At 42.3% G+C, this 27,814-nt stretch overlaps 1 protein-coding gene across 1 annotated transcript in view; it reads right to left on the reverse strand.

Moving 5' to 3' along the window:
* The window catches only part of myt1lb (myelin transcription factor 1-like, b), a 180,762-nt gene that overhangs the window by 151,760 nt on the left and 1,188 nt on the right, over positions 1-27,814 (reverse strand).

Raw genomic sequence — 27,814 nt, forward strand, 5'->3', positions numbered from 1 at the left:
TATCCCTTCTATGCTATTTACATGGCAAATGAAACTGAATATTCCAGTAACATTTTAATATATACATCCGATTAACATCATGTGAAAAGGTTGGTGTGGCGATAACCTGTTGATATCCAAGTCTTTCATAATGTTTAAAGGTAGTTTCTCCTTCCGACTAGGCTTGCCGCGGTAGTGTTACACACTGATTACATTACATACCCACCGTCCCCACCGTCCCCACCGTCCCCCACCGTCATTTTGCTTTTTTTTACAGAAATAAAACCCATTTAGTTAATTCTTGCGTATCAGCAGCGTGTTATCAATACATAGTCGGACGACAGACGCTAAAAACTGAAAGTGAATGCATCTGCTCCGTACGGAGTCTCAGCTCAGAGGAGTCAGATTTCACACACAGGATGAGAGAGAGTTGACAGACAGATGGCGGAGGATTTGGTGTCGAAGCGAAAAGCAAAAGTGCCTATTTGGCAATATTTCAGATTTAAACTCAATGCTATAAGGGAACCATGACATTAATGAGGTATTCGCCGCGAGGAGGACGGAGCGGTCACAGACGGTGTGCGCGGCGGTGCAGCACAGGGTGTAAACCTGCGCTGCAGCGCAGCGAAAGCTGGACCGGAGAGGCCAGACACACCGCCACCCGACGGTAAAGATCAAAGTAAGCACGCTACACGTACTGACCGTCATCTTTTCTTGTCAAATGTCTGGTGTGAACTGTAACACCGGTGTTGTCACGAGTTTATTAACCGGTGGGAAAATTTCCTCACCATCACATCCCTACTTCAGACCGGAAATATGGGCTTTTCTTTTGGGCATGCATCTCCACAAACTGTCAGCTAATTGGTTTGTGTACAATGCACAGAGCTGGCTGTAAACAGGCAAGACAAGAGGCCGTGTGTCGCAAAAGGCCATAAAAACCCCGATTGAGACTCATATTGTGAATGAGCTGTATGCATGTCCACAGAATGCTCCTAAAACCAGAATAATATGGCCATATCCCATGTCTTAATCGGAAAATGCTCCATTCAGAATATGGCCTTATTCAGAATATCCCGACGAAATACATGTTTACATGACCCGTATCAAATTCTGAATATTGTCTGTTTTGGAATAATAGTGGGATATTAGTGTTCATGTAAACGTAGTCAGTGATTAGTGAGTAATATTCATATTTGATCATGAGGCCACCACACTGTCACCAGAAGCTTAAGCCGTATTTGATAGATCTATTTCTGTATTCATCGTTTGTATTCACATCTGGTACAGTATAATGCAACGTATCCTCATTCAACCGTCCATATGATACAGTGGAGGAAATAAGTATTTGAACCCTTGCCGATTTTGTAAGTTTGCCCACTGACAAAGAAAAGAACGGTCTATAATTTTAATGGTAGGTTTATTTTAACAGTGTGAGACAGAATATAAAAAAAATCCAGAAAATCACATCATATAAAAGTTATAAATTGATTTGTATTTTATTGTGGGAAATAAGTATTTGATCCCCTAGCAAAACATGACTCAGTACTTGGTGAAGAAACGTTGTTGGTAAGCACAGAGGTCAGACGTTTCTTGTAGTTGGTCACCAGGTTTGCGCACATCTCAGGGGGGATTTTGGTCCACTCCTCTTTGCAGATCATCTCAAAATCCTTAAGGTTTCGAGGCTGTCGCTTGGCAACTCGAAGCTTCAGCTCCCTCCACAGATTTTCTATGGAATTAAGGTCCGGAGACTGGCTAGGTCACTCCATGACATTAATGTGCTTCTTCTTGAGCCACTCCTTTGTTGCCTTGGCCGTATGTTTTGGGTCATTGTCGTGCTGGAAGACCCATCCACGACCCATTTTCAGTGTCCTGACTGAGGGAAGGAGGTTGTCGTCCAACATTCACGGTACATGGCCCCGTCCATCCTCCCTTCGATGCGGTGAAGTCGTTCTGTCCCCATAGCAGAGAAACACCCCCAAAACATAATGTTTCCACCTCCATGCTTGATGGTGGGGATGGTGTTCTTGGGGTTATAGTCAGCATTTCTCTTCCTCCAAACACGGCGAGTCGAGTTGATGCCAACGAGCTCGATTTTGGTCTCATCTGACCATATCACCTTCTTCCAGGCCTTCTCTGAATCATTCAGGTGTTCATTGGCAAACAGACAGGCCTGTACATGTGCCTTCTTGAGCAGGGGGACATTGCGGGCGCTGCAGGATTTTAAACCATTACGGTGTAGTGTGTTACCAATGGTTTTCTTGGTGATTGTGGTCCCAGCTGTCTTGAGATCATTAAGAAGTTCCTCCCGTGTATTTCTGGGCTGATCCCTCACCTTTCTCATGATCATCGATATCCCACGAGACGAGATCTTGTGTGGAGCTCTAGACCGAGGGCGATTGATGGTCATTTTGTGTTTCTTCCATTTCCGAATAATGGCACCAACAGTTGTCTCCTTCTCACCAAGCTGCTTGCTGATGGTCGTGTAGCCCATTCCAGTCTTGTGCAGGTCTACAATCTTGTCCCTGACGTCCTTAGACAGCCCTTTGGTCTTGCCCATGATGGAGAGGTTGGAATCTGATTGTGGACAGGTGTCTTTTATACAGGTAATGAGTTGAGACAGTTGTCTTTTATACAGGTCACGAGTTGAGATTCGGAGTACTTTCTTAAAGCGAGAGGACTAATCTAACCGGTCTGTGGGGGCCAGAATTCTTGCTGGTTGCTAGGGGATCAAATACTTATTTCCCACAATAAAATACAAATCAATTTATAACTTTTATATGATGTGATTTTCTGATTTTTTTTTTAATATTCTTTCTCTCACTGTTAAAATAAACCTACCATTAAAATTATAGACCGTTCTTTTCTTTGTATGTGGGCAAACCTACAAAATCGGCAAAGGATCAAATACTTATTTCCTCCACTGTATTTTACAAAAAATTATTTCTCGTTTTGCATGCGTTTACCTACGAATGTCTAACAACACGAGCGATCAGTGCGTCTGTCCAAGCTCCTGCAGTGCAAAACCAGGCAATAAAACGACTTGGTTAGGTTTAGGAAAAGATCGTGGTATGGGTTAAAATAACTCCCCCCCCCCCCCGTCAACGGTCAGCAAAGCACTGATTGTTTGATGGTTCTAAAGATGATCTTCCAGATGTTCCTGTGGTGTGAGGTATTTTAAGAGTGTTTTATACATTCCCCAATCGACTCAGAAGTCCATCCTGGCCGCGCGATCTCAAATCATAAATATTAAAATAATAATTAAATAATACATTCAAACATTCAAACATTTTTAATTAATAAAGAAATATGTTGAAGTTCCATGTTCTGTCATCTATTATTCCATTGCTTTTCCTGATGTTTTAGATTTTTGCCGTGGTATCATTTCAGTATCGGTATTGAGATATTTAGGCAGGGTATCTTATCAAAGTCAGAATTTTGATATCGCGACTAAAGGACAGATTTTCAAAATGTGTTAGTGTGGGCCAGCCTTAAGGTAAAATAAGTTAATGTTGACTTTGGAAAAGCGGTCTTCTGGGTTCGAGTCCTGTGTTTGTTTGACCCAACCATCCAGCCGGACCTCCTCACTATACGCGGACTCCTCACTATACTGCATCATCTGACTTCCTTAGAGGCAGCCCTGCACCTCCTGGCTCATGATTGCGTGGGTAATATACAAATTACAGTGCATTACCTTCCGTAGCTATAAGTACACATATTGGATGCGAACAGTCTAATGGATGCCATCTTGCCGTTCCACGATGGGGAGCAGGTCCTTCAGGACCAAAAGATCTACATCTCCAGGGATGATGCACCACAATTTCTGAGGCTTTCTTTCTTGGCAGACAACGTCTATCCATTCAACAAGCTCTCCCCTGTCGTTAGACGCTTAGTCATCAAGCCAACTTCCTGCTAATGCTCTTCCTGTCTCATTCACAGAAGATGTTTGCTTTTTTTCCTCGCTATCCTCTCTGTCTCTCCCACTCCCATGTCCTCTCCTATTCTTGTCTCAACAGGAGAGCAAGAGAGCGTTTGACTGGCTCCTCTCAACCAAAGGCTGCACTGCGCGCACGCTCGGCAGTCAAGGACAACTCTAATAGAGGTAGAACAAAAGAAAAGGGGAGAGGGAGACGGGGAGAGAGAGACCTACGGAGAGAAACAAGCACACTGTGGTGCAAGGGTCTTTGAAATTATACATGTCGTAAAATAATAATAGTGTGTAATTCCCTTTTTCAGTGGCGCTGATTTTTGCCCTGCACCACTGTCCACAGGTGGGGAGCGAGAGAAAGGAAATTTCAATCTAGCCCTGTTTTGCATATCACACACAGCTCGATAGGAAGCTTTCAAAGAGCGACGCACCACATTTTCCCCTGGGCATCAAGCACATACACAGCTGTATACAGTATATTCATTAAACTAAATATATGTAAGGTCAACACTGTCTGTATTCCAACCGCCTACTTCATACTACTGACTAACGCAGTATGCAGTACACAGTACATACTGCATACTGCGTTCCTCAGTAGTATGCAGCATGGAAGAGTTAAAGCGATATATTTTGCAGTATGCTAGACCAGGCTTTAGCCTTTAAAGCAGCTCTTAAAGCACTGGACAAAGAACAAACTCGTAGCACTATTGCAATATTATCGAAAAATACAACTTTGATTTTTTTGTTTGTTGGTCATGTTGTCTCAGCAGGTATCTCTCTGCACCGTCAGAGGCTGCTCTTTCCCTCTCCTCTTCCTCTCCTCTTCCCTCTCCTCTTCCCTCTCCACTTCTCTCTCCTCTTCTCTCTCCTCTTCTCTCTCCTCTTCCCTCCCCTCTTCTCTCTCCTCTTCCCTCTCCTCTTCTCTCTCCTCTTCTCTCTCCTCTTCTCTCTCCTCTTCTCTCTCCTCTTCCCTCTCCTCTTCTCTCTCCTCTTCTCTCTCCCCCCTCTCCTCTTCCCTCTCCTCTTCTCTCTCCTCTTCTCTCTCCTCTTCCCTCTCCTCTTCCCTCTCCTCTTCTCTCTCCTCTCCCCTCTCCTCTTCCCTCTCCTCTTCCCTCTACTTTTCTCTCTCCTCTTCTCTCTCCTCTTCTATCTCCGCTTCCCTCTCCTCTTCCCTCTCCACTCTGCTGCTCTGTGGCCGGCTCTCCAGCGAACTACACCCGCGGGCGATTGTGGAGCTTTTCAACTCCAAAAAGTCAAATAAACAGGTTCCTGTTAATTTATAATGGACATCTGTGTTGTGATTAGGGATCGATTGATTATCGACCCGGCTGATATTCAGCATTTTGTCGGTATTGGCATTGTTTTAAACCGATAACCGATAAAATAAATTAATTTATAAATGCGGTACTTTTGCTCTGATCAGCCTCCTCTCTGTCAGCGCTCTCCACTCAGTCTCCACTGGGCAGTCTAGCTCAATGTCCCGCCCAAAGCACTATCTGATTGGTTACCGGCATCAGCAATAACCAATTAACACAGAGGGTTACCATGCCTCAGACGTGAAGAGAAAAATACAGACTCAGCTCCGGTGAGCGGAACGGAGTCCTCTCGGTAAGACACAAGATATTGTTGTGCAAGTTCCAATAAACATCCCAATCCTTTATGCTAAAGTTTCAAAAACACCACGATCTTATGATCTATTTATATGATGACAAGCATGCCTTGTTTACCAGTTACACCGCTGAAAATGTCTGAAAAATGCACGTTGTTGCAGTGATATTCAGTCAACTATAATGAGATAATAGCGTTTATTTATTTAATATAGTAGCGTTAGTTATATCTCTGAGTAATATTGGTGGCGGTGCAACTGAAACTTGCTTTGGCTGCTAATTTGCGAATGTACCATTACTCGCCCGTATGATGTGTTGGTGTTTTTACATGTACGTTTACATGAACAACGTGAGCTGATGTGGAGCGTCGTAGAGCTTGAATGCGGTAGCAAATGTCAACAAGTTCATTTGTTGATCCATAATTTAGCCAGCTGACTAGAAAAACATTTGATCGGTTGTAACGTTATTTCTTACACGTCACTTATCAAGGCTGGTCCTCTCAGTCTAAACCAGGAGGCTGTCTTGTGCTGGATATTGTTGTTAGCGACTTTAGACGTAATTCATTCATTTAACTTTTATTTAAATCTCGAGGAATCATTGAGGACATACCCTCGTTTTCAATGATGTTCAGAGTACAATTAGAACTGCATAAATACACACACACACACACACACACACACACGCACAAAAAAAATAATTAACAAGAAAACAAACAGACAAAATCAGAACACAGTTATAATCAGTTACATTAAAGAGTAGAATAGTTGATTAACATGGTTTTAAATTGACATATTGGTTCAGTTGTGTTATAATATCAGTAATATGTAATGTGATATATGATGGCAAGTTAAGGGCTTTATAAATAAATAGAAACCAGTACCGGTCACATCTTGCTGTTAAAGAGGCCCAGTGTAATGTAATGTAATGGAACTGCATACTGTATAAGGCCTGTGTTAATCCATACTGACACTGCATAGATGATGTACAGTTATCAGAGTTGAATAGTTGAATTTAAGTTTTATTTATTTTTACACTTTATAAAACTTCAGAGAGATATTATTTATTTATTTATTAAACTGTTCAGGTAACTTTATAAGAAGCTGGGAGCTCCCTGCCCTTTTTGTTTTAAGATGCTATTGAAAAGTTCTCTTTAAATTAAACATATACTTTAAGGTATTTCAACAAAGTTTTGTGTTATTCACATTTTTGACACCAAGATTTTAATTTTTACTGCAGATGTATATATTGGTTAAAAATATCGGTTATCAGTCTCCTTGACTACTAATAATCGGTATCGGTATCGATCCTAAAAAACCCATATCGGTTGATCCCTAGTTGTGATATTTAAACAAACTATCCTTCAACATGAAATCAAAGCCTCTTGTCTACAGACCGGTCTCTAGAGAGCTCCAGCAGCTCATAGCGGTCTGTGAGTGTTGCTGCACGGCTGGATACCTAGTGAACCCAGCAGGCGCTAGCTAGCTGTCACGGCAGATTGTGGAGCTTCTAAACTCCGAACAAATGTTCGAGTCGCCATCTAATATTGTAAAACTCTCAATATTCTAAATCTACACAGTTTATTTCTTGCCTCAAAAATTCTCAGAAGTTGATTCAGTGATGAAATAGCTACGAAAAATGTAAAAAACTAGCCGTTTTGGGCTGCTGTTGTTGTAATGGTAGCCTGTAGCGGTCCAGAGCTTTGCATTGTGGGATACAGTAGGCGAGGTAGACTGGTTCCAAATCAGTACGACATCCGGGTGTTTGTGGCATACTGTAGATCTTGCTTTTGTTCGCATACTGCATGCTACATGCTACATGCTACATGTTGGCCAAATCAGTACGTACTACTAGTATAGTATGAGGTTGTACTACTAGTGTAGTATGAGGTTGTACTACTAGTATAGTATGAGGTTGTACTACTAGTATAGAATGAGGTTGTAGCCTACTACTAGTGTAGTATGAGGTTGTACTACTAGTGTAGTATGAGGTTGTACTACTAGTGTAGTATGAGGTTGTACTACTAGTATAGAATGAGGTTGTAGCCTACTACTAGTATAGTATGAGGTTGTAATACTAGTATAGTATGAGGTTGTACTACTAGTGTAGTATGAGGTTGTAATACTAGTATAGTATGATGTTGTAATACTAGTATAGTATGAGGTTGTACTACTAGTGTAGTATGAGGTTGTACTACTAGTATAGTATGAGGTTGTACTACTAGTATAGAATGAGGTTGTACTACTAGTATAGAATGAGGTTGTACTTTTAGTATAGTATGAGGTTGTAATACTAGTATAGTATGAGGTTGTACTAATAGTATAGTATGAGGTTGTACTAATAGTATAGTATGAGGTTGTACTTTTAGTATAGTATGAGGTTGTAATACTAGTATAGTATGAGGTTGTACTACTAGTATAGTATGAGGTTGTACTACTAGTATAGTATGAGGTTGTACTACTAGTATAGTATGAGGTTGTACTACTAGTATAGTATGAGGTTGTACTTTTAGTATAGTATGAGGTTGTAATACTAGTATAGTATGAGGTTGTACTAATAGTATAGTATGAGGTTGTACTTCTAGTATAGTATGAGGTTGTACCACTAGTATAGTATGAGGTTGTACCACTAGTATAGTATGAGGTTTGGAATACAGCCTTTGTCTCCACAGACTTTGATCTTTCTAATGTGTTGGATATTCATAAGTTTTCACTCACATGATTATTTTGCATCCATTGTCAATTTTTGGTCCATTTTTCTGCTTTTGATATTCCTTCTTTCTTTGTGTGCAGTGTCCTGTTGTTACCGATTGTTTCATGAGAACATCGCATTACATCTCAATATTTGAATGTAATGCTATAATATTGCATTCTCTTTGTAACATGTCTTCTTTATAGTATTAAAATTCTATGTGACATCCCTTAAAAAACAGTAAAAACAATAGTAAAGCGTGTGTTTCTTTTTTCTCTTTCTTCTCTCTGACACCTCAGTATGTGTTTGTGTTTACAGTCACTCCCACATAAAGCGCAGAGTTTGCTATGAGCACATTTAAATGCCTCTGCAGCGAGATAGCTAATCCCTGTTGTGGATTGGCCCAGTTAGTGGTTCCCAGCTTTTGGAAGGGAATACTAAACTGGGGATGAGGTGGGAGGGGGGACGTGGGTATCTCTCTATTTAGAATGGTATACCCGGCCCATGTTTCTGCTGCGCTGATAGATGTTATCTGTGTCAGCCTTTGTTTCTTCCCCTCTCTCCTCCTTCTTCTAGCCTCATCTATTTCTCCCTACACAGTCTGTCTCCTGCTCTCTCTCATTCTTATTTCCTTCTTCTCTCCTCTCCTCCCTCCTCTTTCTATCCGGTGCCCAGATGCAGAGCAGGCAGCTGCGTTGTGTTTTAAAGTGTGCCCGGTTGAAACCACTGTGCCTGGCATCTGCTGCTGGCAAAAAATAATAACCAACCCCCACTATAGGCATCCATCTCTGTCTCTCTCTCTCTCCTACTCTCTCTATCCATCTTTTAATCCTCTGAAATGAGATGAAAGACAGCTGCCGTCCTTTTAGGGAGGAAGGGGTTAACCAGCTACCCAGCTCCGCTTCCAGCAAGCTCACTAATAACTACCAATTATTGAACTGTACAAGAAGAGAATGGAAGAAAAATAAAAAAAAAGCTATATTAGTCAGGGCTTGTTAGCCCTGAGGCTCATAGCTATCTAGCTGGCTAACTAGTTTCTCAACTAGCCCAAATGAGGTCCCCTCAGATTTGTAATGCCAAAGACATGATACAGAAATATCCTGATCAAGCTACCGCGCTAAATGCACCGGGTGTCTGTCTGGCAGCCCGTCTCATAACTGTCAACAAAGAGAATGACAATATAGCCGGCTAGCTAGGGATCTCATTTAAGGCGGCTAATCAGACACAGCCGTGCTTTGTGCTAAGGTGGAGCCCTCCTGAGACCAAAGCTTTGGAGACGAGAGGAGCGTATCGTCTGACTCTGCCAGGGAAAGATGCACCCAAACATGGGGGCTGAGGGAGACGCAGGCAGGCTGTGGGAGCCGGGGCTGTAATTAGGTGCCCTGAGCTTGACGCCCACACGCCTCGAACGAGACGCCATCCATCCCTCCCTCCCCTCTGCAAATAGGCTCCCGGGCGCCTCAGCTGTGGTACACAGCCACACACATATACAGTATATACAGTTTGTATCATCAAGCACACAAGAAGAACTCGCACACACAAACGTCATATAATACATGTAATCATACTAGGGCTGTCAATTGATTCAAATATTTAATTGCGATTAATCGTACATTTTTTATCTGTTCAAAATGTACCTTAAAGGGAGATTTGTCAAGTATTTAATCCTCTTATCAACATGGGAGTGGACAAATATGCTGCTTTATTGCAAATGTATGTATATATTTATTATTGGAAATCAACGAACAACACAAAACAATGACAGATATTGATCCAGAAACCCTCACAGGTACTGCATTTAGCATAAAACAATATGCTCCAATCATAACATGGCAAACTGCAGCCCAACAGGCAACAACAGCTGTCAGTGTGTCAGTGTGCTGACGTGACTATGACTTGCCCCAAACTGCATGTCATTATCATAAAGTGGGCATGTCTGTAAAGGGGAGACTCGTGGGTACCCATAGAACCCATTTACATTCACTGATCTGGAGGTCAGGGGTCGAGGGACAGACAGTTTTTCCTCTCCAAAATTGAATGCAAGTTTGGAGCGTTATTTAACCTCCTTCACGACAAACTTTGCCAGGTTCTGATTCCTTAGGTTTTCTAGTTTCATATGATGCCAGTATCTTCACTCTAGATTTAAATCTGAGCCCACTACAACCTAAAAATATTAAGTTGTGATAAAGAAATTAGTGGCATTAAAATGTATTTTCGTTAACGTGTTATTATTGCATTAACTTTGACAGCCTTACATTTTTTTTAGGTTTTGCTGTTTATAATAGTTTCAGGTTGCTCTATTCTTGTCTCTGTGATGTTTTATACCTCCTGTATCTTGATAAAGTGGCCATGTCTGTAAAGGGGAGACTCGTGGGTACCCATAGAACCCATTTACATTCACATATCTGGAGGTCAGAGGTCAAGGGACCCCTTTGAAAATGGCTATGCCAATTCTTCCTCACCAAAGTTTAGAGCAAGTTTGCAGCATTATTTAGCCTCTTTTGCAAAAAGGTAGTATGACATGGCAGGTACTGATGGATTCATTAGGTTTTCTAGTTTCATATGATAGCAGTATCTTCACTCCACCTTTAAACCCTGCTACAACCTAAAAGTTGCGTTAATGCGTTAGAGACTTGTGGCGTTAAAACAAAGTTGTGTTAACGAGTTATTATCGTGTTAACTTTGACAGCCCTAAATCATACATTAACAATTAACAACACATACAGCTGCAAAGCATACACACAGAGACACACTCATCTTGGGGATCATGAAGCGATTGTCTTTGAGGACAATCTTCCTGCCAATCTTGCATCCCGCTAACAACAATGATTGATTGATTTTAGCAGCAGACATAGCTTTGTTACTCTTCTGTTTTCCTTATAAACAACATGAACCTGTGAACCTCTTGCACTCTGAGAATTTATGCTGTACAACCAACCCTTTACTGAATGGAACCGCTCAAGGATTGCACCAAATGCGTTTCTTTCATAACGACGAGCTCAGCCAAAAACATAAAAATATATGCCAATATAATTTCCACTGTGGACCAAAATAGAAACCAAAAACCAATCCCAAGCACAGTATAGAGAAAAAAAAAAAAGCTAGCTATCTCGACTGCAGAACCTGTCTCCCCATCTCCCCTGGTCCGCGAGAGCAGAACACACTGGTGCGCTGGCTTTTGACCACGGCAATTTTAATCAGTCTTTTTCACACTTCATTGGGAATTCATCGCCGCCTTCCCCCTTCAAACATTGTTTGGGAGAGTTATCAGCGGCAGGCAGCATATCCGGTAATTATACATGCAAGGTAACGCTGGGAGCTGGGCTGAATATTTCAGCCAAATGCATGTGCTGCTGAGAGGCACTGGAGGGTACAGCTGCTTCATAATGCTGGGTCTGTGGCGGCCATGATTGAAGAATGGTGTCTGAGAGTCGCATCCAGAAAGTAGTCGTTTGCTACAATGTGAAGTGGGCTGAAACATAAAGTTTAAGGCGACGTGATTTGCATTACAATGAGCCAATTTGGTGAAAAGGTATTGTTCTTTAATGTAAATCCTTCCTATGAATGCAAGCAGACTGATGTGTTACAGATACAAGCGTTGCAGCACATCACAGATTTGAATGTGTTGCAGAGGCACGGTGCAAACACTACTAGAGACTAGATCACTACAAATTTTGATGGTTCAACGTGTTTGTTTACCGTGTGAGTAAGACGCCAGCTGTTAATAGGATCTGAACACACAGCCAGACAAAAACCACACACACACACACATTGAAACCACCAGTCAGACACTGGAGGGTCCTCTGGGGAAAATAGCAGTGGGGGCATAACAATGACTCATCCAAACGGTCACACACACACACTGCCATGGCAGCCAGGCTGTCAGATAGCATCAGCACCCAGCCTATAGAGTACTGTTGACAGGTGTGGCCCGCCAGTCACGCATACACACACACACACACACATACCAGCCAGTCACGTCCCCCAACCCCTCGCCTGACGGGGAACCACATGTGATAATGTACCCCACTCGGTGAATGTGTGTCGGGATGAAGCGAGAGGCTGTATGTTTTGTGTGTGTCCCTGTACTGTCTTGGGTTTATCTGCTTGCATACAGTAGTTTGATGTCTGTGTGTGTGCCGCTCTGTGCAGCCAATCCACACAGGGCTAGTATATGGGGAGTGCAGCTGTAGCTGTGAATACTGTGCAGAGAGGCATGGAGACAGCTCTGGCATTGCAGCAAGATCAATAGAATAATACAGAGCCTGACTAATTCTCTCTCTATTGTGTGCGGGTTGTACAATATAGAGCCATATGCCTCTGTATGTTTGATGTGTGTGAATGTATTCATCACAGTGGGAATGCTCTTTTTGGGTTTGACAGCCATTACAGTACAGACACTGACAGTGGTGTCTATGCATAGATACTAGGGCTGTCAAAGTTAACGCAAATTCGTTTTAACGCCACTAATTTCTTTAACGCATCAATGCAATTTGCGATTTTGTAGGTTGTAGCGGCTCAGTTTTAAAGCTACAGTGAAGATACTGGTATCATATGAAACTAGAAAACCTGATGAATCCATTGGAAACCATGTCATACTAGCTTGTCGGGAAGGAGGTTAAATAACGCTCCAAACTTGCGCTACATTTTGGTGAGGAAAAACTGTCATGGCCATTTTCAAAGGGGTCCCTTGACTTCTGACCTCTTTATGATAATCACATGCAGTTTGGGGCAAGTCTCAAGTCAGCACACTGACACACTGACAGCTGTTGTTGCCTGTTGGGCTGCAGTTTGCCATGTTATGATTGGAGCATATTGTTTTATGCTAAATGCAGTACCTGTGAGGGTTTCTGGATCAATATCTGTCATTGTTTTGTGTTGTTAATTGATTTACAATAATAAATATATACATACATTTGCATAAAGCAGCATATTTGTCCACTCCCATGTTGATAAGAGTATTAAATACTTGACAAATCTCCCTTTAAGGTACATTTTGAACAGTTAAAAATTGTGCGATTAATTTGCAATTAATTGCGATTAACAATGGACAATCATGCGATTAATCGCAATTAAAACATTTGAATCGATTGACAGCCCTAATAAATACACATCTACAGTATATACAGCATGTGTGTAGTAGGGCAGGGACGATACACCTATTTCCTGATTCGATACTATCACAATACTTGGGTGCCGATTCAATATGTATTGTGATTTTTAAGTATTGCGATTCGATATTACAAATTATTGTGATTTTTGTTAACTTTTTTAACACTATACCACGGGAAAAAGTTGAATCGTACACTTCTAGGGACTTTCACTTTGGAAAATATCTAAATTAATACAATAAGAATGTTTGATTTTCAGCATGTATGTAACGCACTGCGGCCAGCTGCGGTTTGTTTTGGTTGACAGATACGGAATGGATATGACGTCACGTTACTCAGACTACAACAATAAAAGCGGTAACTTCCTTCTACCTCCACATAGATTCAAATGAAGCAAATATATCGATTCTGGCATTAAAACATCTATTTAAAAATCGTAAAAACAAAAATCGCGATGCATAGCTGAATCAGTGTTCTTTCCCACCCCTAGTGTGTAGGAGTGAAGCAGATGAGACCTGCACTCTGTGACTGTATTCGTGCGCATGTGTATCTGTGAATGAACAGAATGGAGCGTCCTTCTTGCACAAACTCAGCCTTGCTTCTGCCTTCAGGTACACAGCTCTGCACAGCTACCAAATTAACAGGAAGCATGGCAAGGTGGTGTGTAGCAAAGCGGCGCACACACGCACACACAGCCTTCAGCACCAAACAACAGACCTGTACACTGCATATACTGCGTTTTCTACCTGTATCGCCGCTCATTGCTCAATCCTAATTAGAAGGCCATATGTTTGATGTGTGAAACAAATAATCGTATCGTTAGAGGAGTATGCGGGCACGTGAGATGCATTCAAGCACTGGAACAGATGGACACTGGCATGCGGGCATCCACGCACAAACAATAGCCACCCACAAACCAAGGCACATTAACGCACTTCCCTCAGAACACACATACACACCCCCACAGACGTATACAACCCACTCTCTTGCCTCTAAGCAGTCTAGTCCAGTTACTACAAAGCCCACCAAGAGCTCTTTGCAGATCAAATAATCATGCCTTCCATCTGTTTCCATTTCTCTACATTAGCTTTGTGAAGGCGCCCTACAGACCCCGTTAAGAAGCGCCGCAGCCATGGGTAAAATAATGATTCCTCTCTCAACCCCCTACTCCTCATTATCTCCATCCAAAGCCAATTCAATGACAGGGAGTAGATATGGGCCAATTGCATGTACGGTCCTTATACTGTTCTGTAATGCCGTCTTACTGTGATATTATGCAGGGCTTGCAATGTACAGTACTGTGCTGTAATGGGTTTTTTATAGCATGAACAGTTATTTTGATGTTATGGTATAAAATATAGATCATAGTCTGAATATGTTGCCCTGAATCCTTCTGGAATCCTTTTGATTCTGTTTTGCTACCTTTGCAGTGCGACTACTATGTGTCCTTTTCCATTCCTTTATTCTTTATTTTGGACCGAACACATTGGTTGCATCTTAAATTCCACACTAAAATGCTATTTTGTACGCTAAAACAATGTGAGATATTTTAGTAGGTCTATGAAACCAATAGTACGCGAATTGAGTACTATTTCCGGTGAAATATTACAGTATACAATGCTGGACACTACGGCGGCATAAATATCCCACAATGCAATGTGGTAGTGATGACAACGTTCAAAACAGACGTTGAGGGACAGCTCTGTAACATCAATAACGCTTCAATTTAACTGTACGTATAAGATTTCACTTTGCTAGGCATAATATATATATTTTAAATGAATTCAGACTTTGATTCTCACAAATTGTCATTTTGGCCACATGAGGTTGGCACGGGTTACCATGGTTACACATCTCAACCGGCAAGGAGGCTCTTAGGACGTGACGACGTACATTACTGGTCAGTGGGTCCAAAAAGATAAATACTACTGTTTATTCACACAAAAGTATGTTGAACAATAGTACACCTATTGGGTATGTAGAGCATAGTATGTGATTTTGGACAAAGCCATACATTCTATTAGTTTGATCATTTAAGTTCAATATGTTCAATACAAACTGCATTGAAGAGACATAATGCACAAACTGGGATGCAAATGAATTAGTGAAATGCCTAATATCACATCCTCATACAATGAGGTGGGAAGCTGACATTCAGCTTGTGAGAGTATGTGCCATCTCGCCAATGAGCTTAGGAAGGAGAGGGGGGGGGGGGGATGTTTGGTCCCTGTTATGCAAGATGGAAATGAGTTTGCCACGCTTTGCTGTAGCCAAGCTATTTTGGAACGGCTCACATCAGAAAACGCTGGGCCGAGCAGGAAAATTAGGTCATTTACAAGAGCAGGGCAGTGCCTTCTTTTCGGGAAGCGGAGCGGTGGCGAGGGCTAAGACTAAAGAAATAAAAATGTGTAGCGCTGTTTATTCAGGGCAGGGGGTGCAGAAATTTGTAGTAAAAATGAACAAGATGCGGGAGCCTAACACAGGCAAAGCAGAGAACCGTTTTAACAGAGACCTGGCAATGACCTGAATACATTGCAGCGATGGAAGGGAAACAAAAATCTGGAGCTTCGAATTCCTCCTGCATTTTGTTGCAGATCACACTGTGACTTTCTTGTCTGTATGCAGAGACCGACGCTGACACAGAGAGTCTGATTTATTATGCATGGGACTGTGGGGCGCAATTGGTGAGGGGAGAATGAGAAACGACGGCATCCTCCTTGTTAACAGCAAATATGTGATCCATCCGCCTCGTTAACCGCTGAACTGAGATCAAGAAGTGAAGGCAAAACTTGCACCCCCCTCTTCGCAGTTCTATTTGAACTAATCATCCACTAGGAGGGAAAATCCTGTTACAGACACCGGGATAACAATGACACAGAGATGCACTGCAGTCAGAGCCAGAGCTAAACCGTAGACACAGGGAGGGGACGGGGGGAGGAGAGACAACATTTTTGGGAGACAGACAGGCGAGGGAGGGGCTGGAGAGAGTGCAGAGACAGAAAGAGAGAGACAGGCTGAGATAAAGGAAATGACAGAGAGAGCAAAGGAAGGACAGACAGGGAGAGGGTACATGAGGAGAGACTGTGTGTGTGTGTGCGTGTGTGTGTGTGTGTGTGTGTGTGTGTGCGTGTGTGTGTGTGTGTGTGTGTGTGTGTGTGTGTGTGTGTGTTGGGGGGAGTTAGCAGGGAGGCCCAGAGGTGCCTTGTCAGCGGTTTCAGGGGGCCGTGTCTGAGGAGGCCTCCAGGTAGCAGGTGAATATGCCCTAGTTTGAGGAGCGGCGCCTCTGCCTACTAACACACTCAAAAACACACATACACAGGAGGCGTGTGCATAAAGACTTCTCGTACACCTTCATCACACTGATTATTAACACTGACGTCCCTGCAACCTTACTTAGCCAAAGTACATGTAGTAACAGAGCACAGCCCTCATCATGTATTATTCCTCTTAGAACAGTGCTATTAAGTGTAATCAAAAGCTTTATTTGTTGTTTTCAACATACCATATTTTTTTTGTAAATGTCAGGCTATAAATTGCATCCCTGTCCAAAACAGGATAATGACTTCATCTCACTCTGCTTCTTGTAATTCCCTAAAAGTAGCAACAAACAACTTAGTGATGACGCACTACTACCAAGTCAATGCCAAAATTCTGAAAACATGACGGTACTCGTTTTTCTACAGTAGGTACCCTCAGGACTCGAGACTAACGGAGTCCTGTCATCCAGGGGACACACCATATTTATTCCCTGATAATGCTATATTGCGAACAACAAATCTGTGTTGAAATCATCAGGACGAGAGCTAGGTAACGTTAGCAGTTAACTCTGTGCAGGACTGTGTTGCTAATTGACTGCTAACTGCTAATGATTTAAACACAGGAGGTTCCATAGAGTGCTACAGGAATGAGTCCTAAAACCAGAAATGAGTTAGCATTTTAGCACTTCTGGTTCCCTCGTCTAGACGTCAGAGGGTTTTTAGTTAGATGCCTGAAATCAGGTCTGTGGTTAACACAAGCTGAAGAGATTTTAATGTTTTGTTCTACGATATAAAATGCGTTAGTAAATACTCCAGTCGTGATTTTTGAAGCTTTTACGTGTCTTAAAAAAGGCGGTTGCTAACAAGTGTCTAAATGAGACTACTAAACGTCATCACGCCGACTCGTCCTCCTTTACAGCCTCGTTGTGTAAACTCACGTTCATGCGACCGTGGTGTAGCTGGTTTACAGCCTAACGTTAGCTTTTTACTTCTGCTGATTGCATTCACACTTCAAAAATCATAAAAGTGGTGTTCATTTGTGAAGGTTATCTTGCTGAACAAAACATATAAGCATCATAAATGTGTGTTTGCCTCAGAGCTGATTTTCTGCAATAATCCAAAACCCAATGGAACAATCCGGTTGGCTTTTTGTCGAGGTGATGCTAACTTCCTGGTTGGCCTACGAAAATACTTCATCCCTGGAGCACTCTATTGATGTACATTTTGATGCGTTCAGGCTCTATCCAGTAAAAATTTGTATGAGGCGAAGGTAAATTATAACGCCATCATGACGTGTTGAAATGTAATCTTATAAAATGTAGTTTTTGGTGAGAAACTTTAATAAATCCAGATGTTTGAAGGAGATGTTTTCACAGCAATTTAAAATAAATAATAGAGAGGGAATTATGACCTGTTTAACTTCATAACAAGAACCAGTATGCAAACGGTAATTAAGGAGTGGATGTTGAGGTACATGCCATTTAATGTTTTAGAGTTTTAGAGTTTTTTACCGTGGTATGGAATTGGTATCGAGCATCATGCAGTTTCACTGGTATTGGTATTGACTACTAAATGTGTGGTATGGTGACATCCCTACTGACAACCCCTTAAAAAGGAGCCAAATCAAAAATGAGTGTTCTCGGATTGTTGTCTGACACAATCCTTTCTGCATCTGAGTTTGATTTTCGGAGCTAGTCAAAGCAAGCCATAAGCACTAAGTGGTCAAAACTGAATCCAAATCATTGTTCCCCAAACAAAAGCTGTATGTTCACAAAACAAACTTATTGATCTGCGCTGTGTTTTCCTGGCAATTTGTGTGGAAATGTGTGTGCGTGTCAATATTTAGGCATCTATGTCTATTTATGTTCCAACTGTTGCCTAGACTTGCATGCATGTGTACACATATCCCTGCCCGCACTGGCGAATGTCTGGTACCGCATAAGTGTGTGTGTGTGTGTGTGTGCGCGCGTGTGTGTATGTGTGCGTGTGTGTGTGTGTGTGTGTGTGTGTGTGTGTGTGTGTGTGTGTGTGTGTTTGTGTGTGTTTGTGTGTGTGTGCGTTCGATGAGCCGTCAGTCCTAAAGAGGGGCTATGCTGCTGTCATGCGATGACACCTCTTATTTGCTGCTGTCCTGTGAAGCGGAGCTGAAGGCAGAGGTCAGGCCACCCTCAAAGAGACGCTGTGACTCAGAGCACATCATGTCTGCCTGCCTGCCTCCCAACACTGTAGTATAGGCATCGGACCATCACACATACACACACACACATGCATAAAACAATCCCACACATTTATTCGCATACACACACATCCAGATTGCATAAACTCCAAACACCAGCCGCGAGTCCTGATTGAAGCAATACAATGCCCTCTTTCGTCAGCTGCACATACACTTCATTCTGTCCTGCACATCAGTGCAGAAACCAGGATGCAGCCTGTATATGAGGAGACCTGGAATACGCCTGCTGAATGCAACGCTACACTCAATAGTCAGCTCCTCTCCTCTCCCCACACCTCCAACCTCCCCCCTCCTTGCTCCTGTAGGCCGTCCATTCGTCTCGGCCGGTGTCACATGCCGTCATCAATTACCCATTAGACAGTGTAATATTCCCCCAATATTGCCGGCGTGTGACTGGGAGATTTTAGAGTGATCAAAACCGACAAATCTGATTTACAGAGCTAGCATAAATAAGGAGATTGTGCCCTCCCTGATTGCCCTGTTGAATAATGGATGCCTGTTTGGTAATCATTTTCCAATATCACACCACTTTCCCCTAGACCGGCCTAGCAGTCCTCTTCTTTTTTCTTTTCTTTCCTGTTTCTTTCTTTCTTTCTTTTCTCCTACATTCCTGTATACCTTGATATGCTGTGATGGGAAGATTTAAGTAGACATACGGACAAAGTCTTTGTCTCTTTGACCCAATGTATGTGGGGACGTTCTTGACCGTCAGTAGTGACGCTACAGTGCTAGCGTCACTACTGAGGAGGCGGGTGTTGTTTTGATCGAAACATTTAGTTTTCTGATTCATCTTGTCATTGTTTCCAGAGAGAAAATGTCAACAGGTGCGGATGTTACAGTTGATTCAATTTGTACAAGTTTATGCAAAATAAGCAGGCTGAACCTATAATAAATAAATTTGACTTTACAGCAAGTGAATTTCATTTTACAGTAACACGTAAACAAAGTAAAGTTATGTTGAAGCTATGCTTTGCTTGATCCAAACATGCCCATCCCAATGGTTGCAGCCTTTCTACTTTTTATAATTATGAGCCATGTCAAAGACGCATCTAAGTCAAAGTGTGACAGACAAACTATATTTCTGAATTATTAATCAATATTTATGCTTGCCATGTTTTATCAAAATACTGCATGCTTAGAAATCTAATAATGCCCTTGTACACATATAGTAACACAGCCCGTTCGCACAAAACCGCATATAAATGCCACGATAATGCGCAAGGCGTTTAGCGTGCAATAAGTATGCCTTTCTTGATTTTGTGTTTTACTTAGTATACTTACTTATTTTAAGCCCAACCATGATGTTTTCCCTTACCCTAACTAAGTGGTTTTCTTGCCTAAACCCAACTGCGGACGTTTGCGTGGCATACAAATGACATGCGAAAACGCCAAAATGCGTAGTCATGTCACGTGGAATGTCTGTGTAATGTCGTGGTATTTCTACGGCTTCCTGTGAGACCCGGTTCAGTAACATATCAGGCAAACATCTAACAGTTGCGCACGTCATTGAACTTCTTGTCGACTTTCAGCTACAACTTGATGGATGTGAGGTTTAGTTTAGTAAACTAGCTGATGGTGTTTGTATGAAGGGTGGGAGGGGTCTGGACGTAGAAAACAAAAGGTTTGGCAGGGGGCACGAGATTGAATTGCCTGCTTGTGTACCTTCCCTTTCTATCACGGTTTGCATACGCAACCTTCAGTCCGTACTAAATGTAGTACCGAAGCTAATTGTAATGGCATGACAACAACACAAGCAGTCTCAAGGTCAGTGCTTTGATGATATCGTAGCAGCGCTCCAAACAGCTGCTCCTGTGCTCTTTGTAATATTCTTCAAGACACAGTTGTGCCTCTAATGGGAAAAGGCCAAACCAGGTTATGAAAATCCTTATTTACAGCTAGCTGCCTGGCTGTGTGAAGTAGGTCACAGCGGCTCCTGAAATGGAACGAACCTCGCTCGCACCGTTTAATACTTTTCTTTTTGAATGCTCGCTGCCTTACAATGGCACCTGAGGGAAAGACACAGACACACTTTTCTCCACTCCTCCTTAGCAAGTCTTGACCCTACTGTTAAAAATGTGTCTGCACCCTCTGGGAAAGTCCAGCTTTTAGCTGACAAAACAAATAAATAGGCTATAGACATCAACTCCAAAGCCTGTAAATACCAGGGCAGAGGTTTAGCTATTAATACTATTAGGAACATTCCAGGAGCTGCATTTCCAGAGTAGTTGACCAGCATAACCTCCATCTGAAATGGCCTCTAATGTCTAATCATGAAAAGATGTAGAGCAAAGCTGCCCTGATTTAGTTAGGACGCCACCTTACAACTAGGGCTGTCCATTAACATATTTAATCACCATTAATCACATTTTTTTATCTGTTTAAAATGTACTTTAAATGAGAGCCTGCTGTCAATCACTCACCAACTCCGACCAAACGGTCAAACCAGGCAGCGCTGAATAGGCTGAAAGGTTATTATGGAATTTTTGCCCAATGATGCCAAAAATATACTGCCTACTGAAACTTTAATACTCTCATCAACATGGGAGTGGACAAATATGCTGCTTTATGCAAATGCATGTATATATTTATTATTGGAAATCAATTACCAACACAAAACAATGACAGATATTGTCCAGAAACCCTCACAGGTACTGCATTTAGCATAAAACAATATGCTCCAATCATAACATGGTAAACTGCAGCCCAACAGGCAACAACAGCTGTCAGTGTGTCAGTGTGCTGACTTGACTATGACTTGCCCCAAACGTCATGTGATTATCAAAAAGTGGGCATGTCTGTAAAGGGGAGACTCGTGGGTACCCATAGAACCCATTTACATTCACTGATCTGGAGGTCAGAGGTCAAGGGACCCCTTTGAAAATGGCCATGACCGTTTTTCCTCGCCAAGATTTAGCCTAAGTTTGGCAAAGCTAGTATGACGTGGTTGGTACCGATAGATTCATTAGGCTTTCTAGTTTAATATGATGGCAGTATCTTCACTTTAGCTTTAAAATGAGCCTAATGCTACAACCTCCGAAAGAACGAATAGTGGATTTTTAAGAGGTTAATTAAAAATCGCAAGTTGCGATAATGCCTTAAAGAAATTGGTGGCGTTAAAACAAAATTTAGTTAACGCGTTATCGCGTTAACTTTTGACAGCCTTAGTTACAATAAGTGATCCCAGTGGCCTACTGGTCAGACAGGCTAACATAAAGCTACAATAACCTAGTCTGGCACTTTATGCTCATAATCTTATGCTCAGACATTTGCAACTCATACACTATGTGTGACAGTGCTGGATAGGTGTGGGGCCTGAGGTGTAGGTGAGCGCTGTCCCCAGGGGTGATGGATCCCTGTGGGAGGCTGTTATGCCACAAGGTGAAAATGTCCATTAATCAGCCCCACTTCCTCCATTGCCGTGGCTTTCCCATTACCAGCGCACTCCGAGCAGGCTGATTGGTTTTTAATTGGCCTGCCCGCCAGGAGATAGATCATGTTTTCCCCGAGGAAAGGCACGGAGGTGTGTGTGTGTGTGTGTGTGTGTGTGTGTGTGGTGGGGGGTACCCGAGCTATCTCTGGAGGGATACCCACACTCAAATTCTCTCTATGCATCTATTTTACAGGAGGGATGAACAATCAGATCTAGGTGGTCACCTGTCACATGTAATATTACTACTTTTGCCAGTAACAAGTGAAAATTTCAGTGGTGACATGACAGCTACCAATTATGCCAGTAATTATACAAGCACATCCCTCTACATACCAGATTGAAATTGGTTTTGAAGTAGGAGGGATTAGGGATATCAGAAATTAAGTTGTCGATACAACGGTAAAAAAGTCCCATGTACTTCAATTTACATTCCTTTATTACCGTTTCCATACTATTTCTTGCGTATTTCAAAGATTCCATTTGAACACATCATGATAACGTTATAATTTACCTTCGCCCAATACTCATTTTTACTAAGGGTGTAACGCTACATCGATGTATTGATTCAATAGTCAACAATCCAATGTCATCAATGCAAAGTGAAAACATCGATACATATCATCTTTAAAGGACCAGTGTGTAACAATTAGGGGGATGGAAATGTAACATAATATTAATAAGTATGTTTTCTTTTGTGTATAATCACCTGAAATAAGAATTGTTGTGTTTTTGTTAGCTTAGAATGAGCCGTTTATATCTCCATAGGGAGCGGGTCCTCTCCATGGAGTTCGCCATGTTGCACTGCCATGTTTCTACAGTAGCCCAGAACAGACAAACCAAACACTGTAACTTTTCCTGCTTGGGCCAGAGTTGATAACGTTACTCGCTCCCATTGCCGCCGCTCTCTCTCTCTCTCGCTTCACCACTCACTTTCCACATACACAAACTCTCTACGCACTGGCTCTGCTTCAAATGGCTCTCGAGAAGGCCATTCGCTTTTCGCCTTGGACACCGTAGCTCTCCATCACGCTTAGCACACGGGAGAGGCTTCAGTTGGTTGCAATCTCCTCACCTCACCACTAGATACCGCCACCTTTAAGATACGCTTTTATTTTAAAATTCCCATGGCACGTCTGTGTCACCATTTCCGTCCAAGCGCACTTCTTTCCTACAGAGCCCAGTAATAAAATTGTCAAGTCATATTTTAGTTGCTTTTTGTGAGTTGATATAACTGTAAAGGATTGTTTTAAATGGGCATATGATATTGTCTCGTATCAATCGCAGGTCCCTGAATCAAATCAAAATCATATCGTGGCAGACTTTGTGATATCAGCAAATATTGTATCGTCATCCATTAAATAGATATATCATATCGTGATGAAACTGATGATTTAAAAATCTAATTTCTACTGAATAGAGCTTGAACTTATCATAATGTAACTCAATGTAACCTCCGTATGTTAGCTGTAAGCTGCATTATTTAACAAAGCAGACTGTGCTGGCCGCTGGCTGCTAACAGCTAACGTTACTAGCTCTCCTCCTGCCAATGTCAACGCAGATTTGTTGTCACAGCGTATCAGAGAAATGTTCTATTGTCCCTGGGATGATGGGACGCGTTAGTCTCCAGCCCTGATTCAGAATTTTTTTTTTTTTTGGGTTCTCCCCAGTAGGGATGTTTCTGTGTCTTTTTTTGTCTAGTTTCACCTAGTCCCTGTCAAGACAGACATTTTAGTTATTTCATACAGTTGTTTCAAAATGCAATATGACCAAAGTTAAGTTTTCCAGTGGCTGTTAAAAACCATGAATTTGAACGATGATTTGAGTGATGAATGTGCCATAATTAATAGCCCGTAGCAGCAAGCGTAGCAAGGATGCATGTGTGAAGGACACGAGAGCAGCTACATCTTACACTGAGTAGACGGCAGTATTGACATTGTGTCTGCTCAAATAGATCAATCCCCTCTCTGCCCTAGCCTGACCACGTCATGCAGGCTGATTGGAAGAACACATTGATTCCCTATGGTATCTTCACACCGATTCAAGGATACACGTTTACAACGCAGCCACAGCCTGAGCCTTCTGGATTTTGTACAAGTTAGGAAGAGAAAAATAAAACTCTACTCAAATTAATATTTGAGAGGAAATGTTTAAAATAATCCCGGCTGCTGCTTAATCGATTTGTGTCGTGCTAAGATTCATCGTATGAAGAGAGAGCAGACAGCCTCCATGGCGTGGGCAAATATACTGCAGGCCAGCACTTCTGTAGGTGCACCACAGTCTGGCGTCAAGGGCAGGTTATGTTAGAAGGCCAGCCTGTAAAGCCCGTCTTAGCCTTCACCGCAGGGAGAGAGGGTGATCTGCACTGTGTTGGGGAGATATGCTCCTGGTGGAGCTGGAGGTAGCATGATCTACCGGGAGCTGCATCCTGCACAGCAGAGACTGCAGATCAAAGTTATTTTGAGAGACTGGCCACAAGTTCTAGGTGTATACAGGGATGCAATCCAAGGTTAAATCACCTTCACCAGTTTGTTGGTGAAATATAATTTTAAATTACGTAGTTTTTGTCATTGTTGCATTGTATATATCTATTTTTATTTTTGACAACTTTTCTCCCTAGTTTGAAATGCATCATTTCTTCTGATACACGTGATGTCAGCAGCTGCTTCCTTTTCACAAGCAGCAAGGAGCTCCACAAGGTTTACACTGTTCCCCCCTGATCCGATCCCCCTCTATGAGGAAACATACCAACGAATAGGAGTTGCTAGCGCAGCGACGAGGATGTGATCCCTCACCGACTTCCCACCCACAAACTATTTCTGCTTATTAGCTTGGTGTTTTTTTCATTTAAAAGTTCATCTTAACATCACTTCTCGTATACTGCACCTTGTTTCCCTCAGAATTAAAATTCAATAATATGTTCATATTTATGTATGTATTATTATTTATTCATATTATATGTGTATTATTATTTACAATTTACAAGTATTGAAACTAGGGCTATCAAAATTAATGTGATAACGCGTCAACGCAAATTCGTTTTAACGCTACTAATTTCTTTAACGCATTAACGCAACTTTTTAGATTGTAATGGGCTCAGTTTTAAAGCTAGAGTGAAGATACTGGTATCATATGAAACTAGAAAAACCTGATGAATCCATCGGTACCAACCATGTCATACTAGCTTGTCGCAAATGAGGCAAAATAACGCTCCAAACTTACGTTAAATTTTGGCGAGGAAAAACTGTCATGGCCATTTTCAAAGGGGTCCCTTGACCTCTGACCTCCAGATGTGTGAATGTAATGGGTTCTATGGGTACCCACGAGTCTCCCCTTTACAGACATGCCCACTTTATGATAATCACATGGCAGTTTGGGGCAAAAGTCATAGTCAAGTCAGCACACTGACAGCTGTTGTTGCCTGTTGGGCATATTGTTTTATGCTGAATGCAGTACCTGTGAGGGTTTTCTGGACAATATCTGTCGTTGTTTTGTGTTGTTGATTCATTTTTTATACTAAATATATACAGTACATATATTTTCATAAAGCAGCGTATCTGCCCACTCCCATGTTGATAAGAGTATTAAATACTTGACAAATCTCCCTTTAAGGTACATTTCCAACATATAGAAAATGTGTGATTAATTTGAAATTATATCATCATTACATCCCTAATGTATATATATTTATTGCCAGAATATTTATTGATTAAATGTAATGTTTTGTGTACACAGTGTTTCCATATGTGAAGGCACGTGCAAAAGTGACTACTACAGTAGACCCTGCAGACAGTCCAGCAGAAGCAGAGTCATGCTATGGCGGTGTATGGCTCAGACATGGCTAAGCGTAGCACTCAACATGGAGGCTAATATTAGCGCATGGCTGCCCCCCAACGCCGCCCCCACCCTGCAACCCAGCCCTGCCGATTGCATGCAGGGGATCCCCAGGAGGCTTTCTGTTGCTCATTCATTAGGCTGCTGAGGAATAAGGGGACTTACAGTATCTCCCACGCAAGGCTGGAGCAAAGACTCCCACCCACCCATCCATCCATCCATCAGACTCAGTCTGCAGACATACAGGTTTTTGAAAAATCGGCATTTTTTTCATCACATTATAATACTGTATTTAGACAGAGATGTGATCAATATCTAACTGTCACACATTACAGTACCTAAGTACAGTGCATCAGTACGTTTCTTATGACCTTACAGTCCATATTCAGCAATCCCATCAACACCCAATTTCCCTCTACCTCCAGCTCTGGACTAGACTGTTTGTGATTATGGAGGGCTGCTCGGGCTTTCTTTTACTTTCAAAGCAGGGAGAGAAAGAGAGACAGAGAGAAAAGATGGGAGGAGGGACGGGGGGGGAGTCCCGCAATGTGTCGCAGCAAGGACCCGGGTTAGCGTGCTTTCCCTTATAATTTAATCACATTTCAGCTGTCTCCCTGTCCTCGGCTCGCGCAGAGAAGCACATCAGGCACCACGGTGGCACGCACACGCGCACGGTCGGCGCACAGTCTCGGCACACCGACACAACTCTCCCCCTAACGAGCAAGACATTCTCCTTTCCTCTTCCAGCTAAAGGAACCTCCGAAGAACAGAAGTTCACCTCGTGGCAAGGTGTTGTCCTGACCGCCTCAATAAAGTGGACACAACCCCTCTGACACATGCAGGGCACTGAAGGACACTTCTACTAAATACAAGAGCGTGACAGAAACTGCAGTGAAAACATTAACTATCGGTGGAAATGGTGAGAGGATTGAATGGCTGCAGTGTTCACCAGTTCTCTCTGTTTACAATAAAAGTCTGAGATCAGACTGAATCTATAAAACTAAAAGGTGCACAGAGATGGATACTGGGAGACTTTTACTCAGCTTACATCCTGTAGGTTGTCATAAAAGCATCTCCTTGGTATGGGGAACGCGCTGCTACGATGCCTCACAGTGTCCCCAGATGTCACCCAAACATCGTCTCCATCATTTGTTGACATGAGAAACAGTCATTTTGACACACTTGGGCGAGGGAGAGCAGAACACAGTAGATCACTTTGTATCAGAGCTTTTGTTTGTCTTGACAGAATGAAACATGTTGCGGCGCATCTGCTTTCTGCTGTGTATATACAGTACACGCACCCACGGGAGGCACGGGCGGGCGCGCACGACAACATCTGCATGTCTTTTCTTACACGCAAGTCAGGGAAAATACTGAGTGTAAGATGACATACAGACCGAAGGGACTAGTGTGTGATTGTTTCTATACATGCAACTCAACCAAAAGAGTTTACTGTATTTAAAGATGAGGACTCTTTCCAACTTCAAATCTCTCCTTTTCCCTCCCCTCACTCTCTTCTTACTGTCACTACTTGTGATAGTTTTTCTGGCAGTCACGCCGCTTTCCCTTACCCCGGATGCAAACAGTGTCCTCGCTACCCCTAGACCTCAGAGAGTGGACAGCAAACAGAGCACATTTTAGCTGAGTATAAAGGCAATTCAGGAACAACCAAATAAAACTAACATTTTCATTATTATTTTATGATAATAATAACAAAAAACTGCTTTTATTTGACAGTTAAACAAATGTA

The sequence above is a fragment of the Sebastes umbrosus genome, chromosome 16, assembly GCF_015220745.1.
Source record: "Sebastes umbrosus isolate fSebUmb1 chromosome 16, fSebUmb1.pri, whole genome shotgun sequence".
In the NCBI taxonomy this organism is placed as follows: domain Eukaryota; kingdom Metazoa; phylum Chordata; class Actinopteri; order Perciformes; family Sebastidae; genus Sebastes; species Sebastes umbrosus.